The sequence below is a fragment of the Phyllobates terribilis genome, unplaced genomic scaffold (assembly GCF_046119375.1).
Source record: "Phyllobates terribilis strain yellow unplaced genomic scaffold, ASM4611937v1 Scaffold_12__6_contigs__length_324123572, whole genome shotgun sequence".
Lineage (NCBI taxonomy): Eukaryota > Metazoa > Chordata > Amphibia > Anura > Dendrobatidae > Phyllobates > Phyllobates terribilis.
Window position 1 is genome coordinate 298,921,750 of NW_027362772.1, and position 9,668 is coordinate 298,931,417.

Here is a 9,668-nt window from a genome sequence, read left to right on the forward strand (position 1 = left end):
GAGCAGAGGTGGATGGCCCGTCTGTCCAACTACGAGTTCATAATCAAATACCGGGCAGGGCGCTCCAATACTAACGCGGACGCCCTGTCCAGGATGCCCAACCTGCCGGACGAAGGAGAAGATCCGGAGGGACTGGAAGAGATTGAACTCCCTGCGTTCCACCGTCATGGGACTATCCAGTATTCCCACCGGGTAAGGAGTAAGCAGGCTGCTACGTTGAACCCCTTACCTCACTACAACTGGGCGGAAACGCAAGACAGCGACCCTGCCGTCCGACTGGTGAAGGAGATGCTGACTCGGCCGGAGGCTCGCCTTGAACCAGACGCTCCGGAGGAAGCCAAACAACTATGGGCAGAGAAGAGTCGACTGTTCCTTTACAAAGGGAAGTTGTGCCGCAGAATGGTTAACTCCCGGACGCATGAATTACTCTGGCAAGTAGTGGTGCCACGAAGAGACGCAGCCATGGTGATGGAGGCATACCACGACGGAGCTGGACACTTCGGGTGGAAGAAGCTGGAGTTCCTGCTGCGCGAGCGATTCCACTGGGTAGGCATGAGGGGAACCATTGAGAAGTGGTGCAGAGACTGTGGCCCGTGCAACCTGAGAAGGAAGGACCGCGCCAGCCAGAAGACTCCCCTGCAGTCCATTGTCACCCGGCAACCGTTGGAACTGGTAGCCTTGGATCATGTAAAACTGACCCCAAGCAGAAGTGGCTACGTCTACGCGTTAACCATCGTGGATCATTACTCCCGGTTTCTGGTTGTCGTCCCCGTCAAGGACTTAACGGCTCAAACAGCAGCTAGAGCCTTCCAGCAGCACTTTTGCCGTCCACACGGGTACCCGGACCGAGTGCTGACGGACCAGGGACCTGCCTTTGAAGCGGAGGTCTTCCAGGAATTCTGCAATCTGTATGGCTGCCGGAAGATAAGGACGACACCCTACCATCCGCAGACTAATGGACTTTGTGAAAAAATGAACCAGGTGGTAATGGATCTTCTAAAAACGTTGCCCCTGGAAGAACGCAGTCTGTGGCCTGAAAAGTTGCCCGATCTGGTGGACCTATACAACCACATCCCGGTAGGTTCCACCAACTGTACCCCGGCTTACCTAATGAGGGCAAGACCTGGTAAGTTACCTGTTGACCTGGAAATGGGAGTCCTGACACCCGAGGACACTTCACCAGAAACAGACTGGGACACAGAGAGGCAGCAGCAGTACCGGAGAGTACAGGAGAGCGTGGAGCGAAGTCTCTGTCAGGCTAGGGAAAGACAAGAGAAAACTTACAACCAGGTCTTGAAGAGGAAGAGACGGCTCCACAAGTTGGACGACCAGTGGGAGAAGGACCCGTACACCGTACTGCCCTCAAGCCACGAAAACCCGAAGGTCTGTACCATCAGTAAAGACGGAGGGGAAACCACAGCCATTGTATCCCGGGACCACTTGAAGAAGTGTCCCGAACAACTGAGGAACCCTGAAGAGGAACAAGAAGACCATCGACCCGTAGAGGAAAGGGAAGATATGGTTAGTACCGTGCTCGGGGACTTCCCTCGGTCTTGGACTCAAGTCAATGGTGCAGTTGTGGTACCCGTACTCACCTTCCTCCAACCATCATCCCAAGAACCTACGGAGCAACCGGTAGAGCTGGAAGAACAGCCGGTCCAGGAGGCAGAAGACTCTACACAAGCAGACCCGGAAAACCAACCCTCTGCTTATAGTGAGCCTGCCATACCCCTAGTGAGCCAGAGGGCCCATAGACAGCTGCCCAGTTTACCCTTGACAGCTCCTACACCCTGTAGTTCAGGGCCAGACAGTCAGCTCCGTAGGTCCACTAGGGCCACTAGAGGCCAGCTACCCGCACGTTGGAGGATCTAAATGTTTAAGTTATCTTATAATGTTTACTTGTTTATAGTTGCTTGTGTATAATTTTGTGTTTCTAGTTCTTTTTAGGAGTCCTTGGTGGATTTACCGGGAATCCTTGTACATAGTTGGAGCGTAACCCAGGATGGACTAAAGACTGTTAAGGACTCGGGGCAGGACAGGCCCCTACCTGGTTACGTCTCCCTGTTTTGGTGAAATGGACACCTTGCTTTTCAAAACTGCACCCGGTTGCGGACACGCCGTAACCATCTTATGTGTTTTTCTTATTGTATTGTTATTGCTATACCTTGTTATGTTTTTCTAAAAAAAAATATGTTTAGTCCCGGAGTACTAAATTTCACTAGGGGGGAATGTGACACCCCAGGGGTCTGGTTGCCACAGTGATAGAGATATTACGTCTGAGAGCAGGTGGGAGGTCCTTTGGTCAGGGATCCTGTGCATGCCACACCTCCTGCCCAGTCTTGGGAGGGGAAGGACTTCCCTTATATAAACCCGGGGCTGAGGCAGAGTGAGTGAGAAAGACAGAACAAGAGTAGAGAAGAGAAGCAGCATAGCAAGAAACATCAGGAGCTCTGTGGGGAGCAGTGTTACAAGGAGTCAGGGGCTGGCAGCTGCAGAGCTCGCCCTGACTGAGAAGATTTCTAACCGGACCCGGAGTCCGAGGCTGTGGGGACTAACTCCTACCCAGCAGCAGAAACCGTCCGGCAGAGGATTTCAGGTCCTCTGGCCCAGAAGCCCGAAGGCACGGTCACACGCGTGGGACCAGCACCGCCATCGTGGAGCGGAAGCCAGTAGAAGGCCCCGAGTCACCGGCCATACGGGTGAGCACCACACGGTACACTCAGGGACGTGGGCTACTTATTCCCGCCTCTAGCAAGGTAGCCAGAAGAGTACAGTTAGTTGGGAAGGCCTACAACTCCGCCTGGCCAGGGGAAATCCCATCTGCTCAAGGACTGACCAGGCCCCTATCACTAGCAAGTACTCCGGGAGGGTCTATCTTTGTCACCAGTAAAGACCCTGAACTACACCGCACCGTCTCTGAGTGGTTCCTGCTACCCCCATCATCCACGTCGGCTGCCCTGAGGCCATACCCCTCCCGTTGGGGGTTATACCATCCACGCTGCACCATCCTTCCACCGGCCTCAGCGGTCTGCCCTGCAGCGGCAGCTCCATAGCTGCATTCAACGGGTGGCGTAGTCACCAACCATCTACTGCTAGTACATCGCCGCTCAGTTTGACTCCCTGGGCACGGACCGGGTCGCCGCCACGAGACTACAACCCTCAAGAGATCCGGCTCCGGGTAAGCTCCCGCGTGCGCAACGCAGCGCGACACAGGCCCAGGGGCGCGTCACTGTCTCTTCCCTTGTTACACCTTCATGAGCAAAACAGTCTGCTTTCACATAGTACATCCAACTCAATATAATTATTACTCATAAATCAACTAGCACTGAGATCAATCAAAATGTTTCCTTGACTGTGACCTACAGAAAAAATGTCTGAATATTGTTATGTACATACAAGAGGAAAAAGTGATGATTCGTCATTATCTACAGTATATTCACTACTTCCACTATACATCTCCTAAACAGACTATCCACTATCTGAACACACCATTTTATAAAGAGGTTTACCCCTTGTAAAATAAAAACACCCGCAGCCCATCAGTGGCCAGTATTGGGTTGCTGTGCTGTCACTTCTTTTGGACAAATGTTGGATAAATGCAACAAGAGAGAATACATACAGCAAAGTTCTCCTGCTGAATGGGCAATGGGCAAGCAGAATGGGTACATCAAATACTGAACAGCTACAATATTTGTCAAGTAGTTAAATCTTCTTACATTGGCACAAATGGACAACAAAAATCACATTGGAGAACTCATGCTAAAATTTACCGTTTTTCATCTTTGAGAACAAGGGCCTGGATTAGGCTTGGTGTTGAAGACCACTCTGGGGATAGACATCTGCAGATTCCTTTTTGGAAAGTCCATACATCCTCCCAGAAGTTAAGGTGAATAACTTACAAATTTTTAGACCTCCCTCAATGGTTTAGCTTAATATGATTTTCGTAACATCCTTTGAGCACACATTACTTACATCAGGGTGCGTTATGTTATTTTCCATGTTCCCTAAAATGTCCTGAATGTTAGGTGTGTTTCAGGTCCCTATTCCTGTTGGGGATCTTCACCCTCTGCCTGCTTTGACTTAAATTGCAGATTTTCATCCTCATCTTCCTTCTGTGATTCCCAGAATATATGCATTTATATTTTCTACAAGGGTAACAGAATAATAGGAACCATGCAATTTGTTGTGCAATTTCTTCTGAGTACACCGATACCCCATATGTGGTGGAAATCTACTTTCTCGGAAGGGAATGAGCGCCAATTGACTTTTGGAGTGCAAAAATCACTGGATAGATAGGGGACGCAGAGACCCTGATGTGCCTAAATAGAGGAAACCTCCCACAAGTGATCACATGTTGCAGACTACACCCCTCAAGTAACTTATCTAGAGGTGTAGTGAGCACCTTAAACCCACAGGTGCCTCACAGAATTTGATAATGTTGAGTTCTGAAAATGGAAAAATACATTTTCCCCCCAAAAATGTTGCTTCAGCCCAAGTTTTTAATTTTTACAAGGGTAACACAAGAAAATAGACTATACAATTTGTTGTGCAATTTCTCTTGAGTACACCGATAACCCATTATGTGGCAAAAAAAATACTGTTTGGGCATGAGGCAGGCCTCACAAGGGAAGGAGCTCCAATTGAATTCTGGAGCACAATTTTGGCTGGAGTAGATTGCGGATGTCATGTCACATTTGAAAAGCCCCTGACATGCAAAAACAGCTGAAACCCCCCACAAGTGACCCCATTTTGGAAACTACACCTCTCAAGGGGTGTAGTGAGAATTGTTAACTCTTAAGCGATGCACAGAATTGTATAACATTTTGCTCTGTTAATGGAAAATTACAATTTCTTCCACTAAAATGTTGCTTTGGCCCCAAGTTTTTCATTTTCAAAAAGATAATAGGAGAAATTGAATAGTACAATTTTTATGCAATTTCTTGTGAGAATGTCAAAAGCTACTTTTGAGGCACAGTGCAAAGCTCAGAATGGAAGAAGTGCCATATTTGAGTTCAGATGTTGCTGAAATGTTTTGAGAGTGCCATGTCACATTGCCAGAACTTTTGAGGTGCCAGAACAGCAGAAACCCCACAAGTAACCCCATTTTACAAACGACACCGTGTTCACTGAAGTGGTTAACTAGTGTGACAGTTTTATAGATCAGGTCTTTCCAGATGTGGAGATACTAAATATGTGTACTTTTTCTGTTTATTTTTGTTTTTCCATAAAAATATGTATTCATGAATATATTGTTTTTCATTTTTTTTATTATTTTGTGATTTTTTAGAAAAATATTTTTAATTTTTTTTTTAACTTTTTTTAAACTTTTTTACTAAGTCCCTTCATGGGACTTAACTTTTATCACTCTGATTGTTGGTCTAATGCATTGCAATGCTTTAAACCTTTGACAGAAGCCTCTTAGACCATGCTCTCAGCATGATCTAACAGACTTGCTATAGCTGGTAGATGTAGGGGTCTTCATGACAACCTCGGGTTGCCATGACGATGATCAGGCCATCACGATCACATTGTGGGGTCACCGATGAGATGGGAGAGGGAGCCCCTTTCATCTCCACGCTCCTAAATGTTGCGTTTGATATCGATTGCAGCATTTAGGGGTTTAAACAGCCGAAGCGGACCTGGCTGTAAATGCTAAACTCCAGGTGGTGATCACTCCTGTGCCACGCACGATCGTCATGATGTACCTATATGTCATCGGTCAGGAACCCCTATGTGACCATGACGTATAGGTACGTCAAATGTCGTGAAGGAGTTAAGGTGTTTATCAGCAGCAATCTGTGGGTTAATCTAACTGTAAAGCTGCATTTACACTACAAGCTTATTGTGAATCTGCTTCTCATGCAAGTTCTCTTGCCAACGTAGATGTGGATTTTGTGAAACATTCTGTGTCTGTGTATCCTTAGATTAGATTTGTAAATTGCGCCTACTATTGTAATTTTTGATTTTTTCACCCTCAATATATTTTCCAGGGTTCTTGAAATTATAGATGGGAAATCAATTCCATTACTAATTCCAGGGACCCTACACTTTCATCATATTCAAGACCGGAGTTTTGTTCTGCTCCCTCGATAGGGTGCTTTCTCCTTCTGTTCACTCAAACTACTAACATTTTTTTTTACAAATTTGTATTATTTAAAAATGTTTAAAACTAATTCAATATAGAAAGATTAATAAGATACATACCCTCTGTGAAAGTTTTTACAAGATTTTCAATGGGAAATATTATGGAATCCTCTTTAAAACTCATTTTAGGTTTATCTGAAAAATAATCTTCTAAACTTAGTCTGGCATCAAAGCCATCTTCATGGTAGATCTTGTAGTAACAGGAATCCATTGTGTAATCTTGTGTCACAGATGAGTTGTTTCTCTCTACACTGGCTCTTGAGGTCTTTATATAATTTTCAAAGCTTGTAAGAATTATCAGGTGATGAGACCTCATTTTAATGTGTAGAGTCATGGGATTAAACATTCACATGAAAACTGTATGATCTTTCTATAAACAAGTCGCTTTTAGAGTATGTGCAAACAATATTTTTCTCAGCCGGACAAACGGTGACATTTTTCAAAGGAAGACGCTTCAGGAAACCAGGGAGTTTTTTTTTCCTGAAGTGTCTTTTTTAATGTTTTTTGATAATTTCCTGAGTCTTTTTTACAGCAATTTTGGGGGCATCTTTTTACTGGCTTTTTCAAGATGATATTTTCTTGAACTTCATCCAACAATAAAGAAACCGCTAGCAATTTTTTAAGCAAGAACGATGGCAAAATGCTTAAAAAGATGCCCAACATCTTCTGGGTGTCTGTTGAACCTTGGTATTGACTTGATTTGTAAGTATGGAGCATCTTCAGAGCAGGAAATGCCTGGAGAATGATTAGCTCATTTCTTTTAGTCACTGAACTGCTTGCCCATACCCAATGTGCAACAAGCTATTCAAATATGTTAATAAGATGAGAACATTTTTTGGCAAACTCTATCTATGGTATGAAAGTACAAATCAATAAGTAATTAGTGTTGAGTGATACCTTCCAATATCGGGAAATATCGGATCGGATTGGATGGGATTGATACCCAAAAAATATCGGATATCGCCGATTCCGATACCGGAAACCAATGCAAGTCAATGGGACACAAATATCGGAATGAAAATAAACCCTTTCTTTCCTTGTAGGTTAATTCTACATGAAGGAAAACAACTAATAATAATGTAGAATGTATTGGGGGAGGTGGAGGAGACATTAAAGGCATAGAGGTTTAGCCCAATCAAATGAAATAGCAGGAATTAATATTTTTTTTAAGATGTTCGGAGTTACAAAGATATTGACTATGTTAAGCTTTTTTATATTTTGTCAGATATTTATGTTTCACTACTTCCATGCTCTTCACCTTCTTTTTTACTTCTCCCACACTTTCTCCTTCATCATCCTCAGCAGCAGCATCTTTTTCATCAACTTCTTCTTCACCTTATTCATCTTCTTCTTCTTCACCATCTTCCTATTATTCTTTTTTTTACATTCTTCATATTCTTCTTATTCAACTATTATTCTTCTTCATATTCTACTTCTTCATCTTCTTCTTCTTCATCATATTCTTATTTGTGACAGGCATTGCTGTAGTTGTTATCTATAAAAGTTTGAAGATTACACCTTCCGTTCTGCCTGTCACAAAAGATTTACAACAGGATTTGTCCCCGTCTTTTCCAGGGGCACCACGAGGAGGAACGGACTCACTCCCATACACTGCTTAGTCTTCTTCTGATTATAATTTAGATAATATCTTTTGCTCTGATTTTTAGTCTTATGCTTAATGTTCTTCTGCTTTTTGTTCTTCTGCTTCTTGGTCTTCTGTCTCTTGTTCTTCTGTATCTTGGTGGTTGTCTTCTTGTTCTTGGTCCTCTTGGTCATCTTCTTCAGGGTCATCTTCATGGTCTTCTTTGGGGTGGTCTTCAGGGTCGTCATCTTCAGGATCGTCGTGTTCGGGGTCCTCGTGTTCGGGGTCCTCGTCTTCTTCGGGGTGGTCTTCAGGGTCGTCGTCTTCAGGGTCAACGTCTTCGGGGAACTCGGCTTCTTCGGGGTGGTCTTCAGGGTCATCGTCTTCAGGTTCGTCGTCAGGGAGATCCAGAGTGATTACCAAAAACCATTTCAAAAAGCTTCAACTTGGAAATGTAGCAGAAGTTACAAGAAGGCTGAGGCACTGCCTGGAACCAGCTGATGGTACTGGAACCTGGATGGGTAGCAGAAGGTACAAGAGCCAATGGAACTACCGAGGACCAGCTGACGGTACTGGAACCCGGTTACTAAGCAGGAGGTACCTGTGCCAGAAAGCACTACCAAGGACCAGCAGACGTTGGTGGAACCCGGATACCGAGAAGGAGGCACCTAAGCCAAAGGCACTGCCGAGAACCAGCTAACGGTACTGGAACCCGGATGGGCAGCAGAAGGTACAAGAGCAAATGGAACTACCGAGGACCAGCTGACCGTACTGGAACCCGGATGGGTAGCAGAAGGTACAAGTGCCAATGGAACTACCGAGGACCAGCTGATGGTACTGGAACCCAGTTAATAAGCAGGAGGTACCTGTGCCAGAAAGCACTACCAAGGACCAGCAGACGTTGGTGAAACTCGGATACAGAGAAGGAGGCACCTAAGCCAAAGGCACTGCCGAGAGCCAGCTAACGGTACTGGAACCCAGATGGGTAGCAGAAGGTACAAGAGCAAATGGAGCTACCGAGGACCAGCTAATGGTACTGGAACTCAGATAGGCAGCAGAAGGTACCCATGAAAAAAAAAGTTGCAAGGCCGCCTGCCGGCCGGAGTTACCGAAACCCACAGTCCTACAGGGGGTACTTGTCCTATTGGCACTATGGAACCAGCCTTCATTGCGAGATCCCGCAGCCCACATAGGAGTCACCTAAACTGCAGGCACCATAGAGTCGGCTAACCCGACCGCAACACAACAGGATTATGTATTGGAAGCAAAGTGACGTTTACACTACCCGGAAACAGCTGGCGTGCTGGAACCAGACTGTGCAGGAGGGAGTACCCGTGCCAAAGACACTGCCGAGAACCAGCTGACAGTACTGGAACCCGGATGGGTAGCAGAAGGTACAAAAGCAAATGGAACTACCGAGGACCAGCTGAAGGTACTGGAACCCGGATAGATAGCAGAAGGTACAAGAGCAAATGGAACTACCGAGGACCAGCTAATGGTTATGGAACTCAGATAGGCAGCAGAAGGTACCCATGAAAAAAAAGTTGCAAGGCCTCGAGCCGGCCGGAGTTACCGAAACCCACAGTCCTACAGGGGGTACTTGTCCTATTGGCACTATGGAACCAGCCTTCATTGTGAGATCCCGCAGCCCACATAGGAGTCACCTAAACTGCAGGCACCATAGAGTCGGCTAACCCGACCGCAAAACGACAGGACAACGTATTGGAGGCAAAGTGACGTTGAGACTACCCGGAAACAGCTGGCGTGCTGGAACCAGGCTGGACAGGAGAGAGTACCCGTGCCAAAGACACTGCCGAGAACCAGCTGACGGTGCTGGAACCCGGATGGGTAGCAGAAGGTACAAGAGCAAATATAACTACCGAGGACCAGCTAATGGTACTGGAACCTGGATGGGTAGCAGAAGGTACAAGAGCCAATGGAA

General features: G+C 46.0%; 1 long non-coding RNA gene across 1 annotated transcript in view; it reads right to left on the reverse strand.

Moving 5' to 3' along the window:
* LOC141172744 (uncharacterized) overlaps positions 1-6,429 on the reverse strand; it is a 107,572-nt gene extending 101,143 nt beyond the window's left edge. The window contains exon 1 of the long non-coding RNA XR_012252529.1: positions 6,205-6,429. This is a non-coding gene — a long non-coding RNA (uncharacterized lncRNA). The remainder of the gene's footprint in view (positions 1-6,204) is intronic.
* Between the last annotated feature and the right edge of the window lie 3,239 nt (positions 6,430-9,668).